The following is a 480-nucleotide window of genomic DNA, read 5'->3' as shown; positions in this document are numbered from 1 at the left end:
AAGTTTATATAGCGCCACCGTCAAATAAAATTATCCACATACGAGGCCAATGCTATTCACTATGAGCACAAAACGTGTGTTGAATTTTCGTGCCCGTAGTATGCTAACTAATCTCATTCTCTGACCCCTTCTGACACCGTCTACGAGACGCAGGGCAGATGATCCGAATGCCGAGTCGGAACTGCAGGGAGGCTGTGGCAGGTGGGAGCCTCCGCCACGCCTGAGCTGAATGACTGTCCTCAAATGCCAATGAGGAGCGATGCCACCTGCTTCACAGAATCAGGATCATAGCGACCGTGTCGGTACCGCGCCTACTCTGGTGCCCAGCACGCTGTGCCCGCTCAGTAAGTGGTGGCTGGGAATCCGACGGCCTTCCCACTCCCCAGTTTTTTTGAGGAATACTTAAATTACAGGATCAAACACGATCGGCAACAACTCACATGGCCGAGAAGTACAATGAAAGGTTCCGATGCCCTCAGC

General features: G+C 52.1%; 1 protein-coding gene across 1 annotated transcript in view; it reads right to left on the bottom strand.

Annotated features, from left to right (window-relative positions):
• Positions 1 to 480, bottom strand: part of EGLN1 (egl-9 family hypoxia inducible factor 1) — a gene marked incomplete at its 5' end in the record, with an annotated part of 35,533 nt that overhangs the window by 34,593 nt on the left and 460 nt on the right. The gene's annotated exons all lie outside the window — the stretch shown is intronic.

Source organism: Pteropus vampyrus, unplaced genomic scaffold (assembly GCF_000151845.1).
Source record: "Pteropus vampyrus isolate Shadow unplaced genomic scaffold, Pvam_2.0 Scaffold412, whole genome shotgun sequence".
Taxonomy (NCBI): Eukaryota; Metazoa; Chordata; class Mammalia; order Chiroptera; family Pteropodidae; genus Pteropus; species Pteropus vampyrus.
This window is presented reverse-complemented; position numbering and strand designations above follow the sequence as displayed.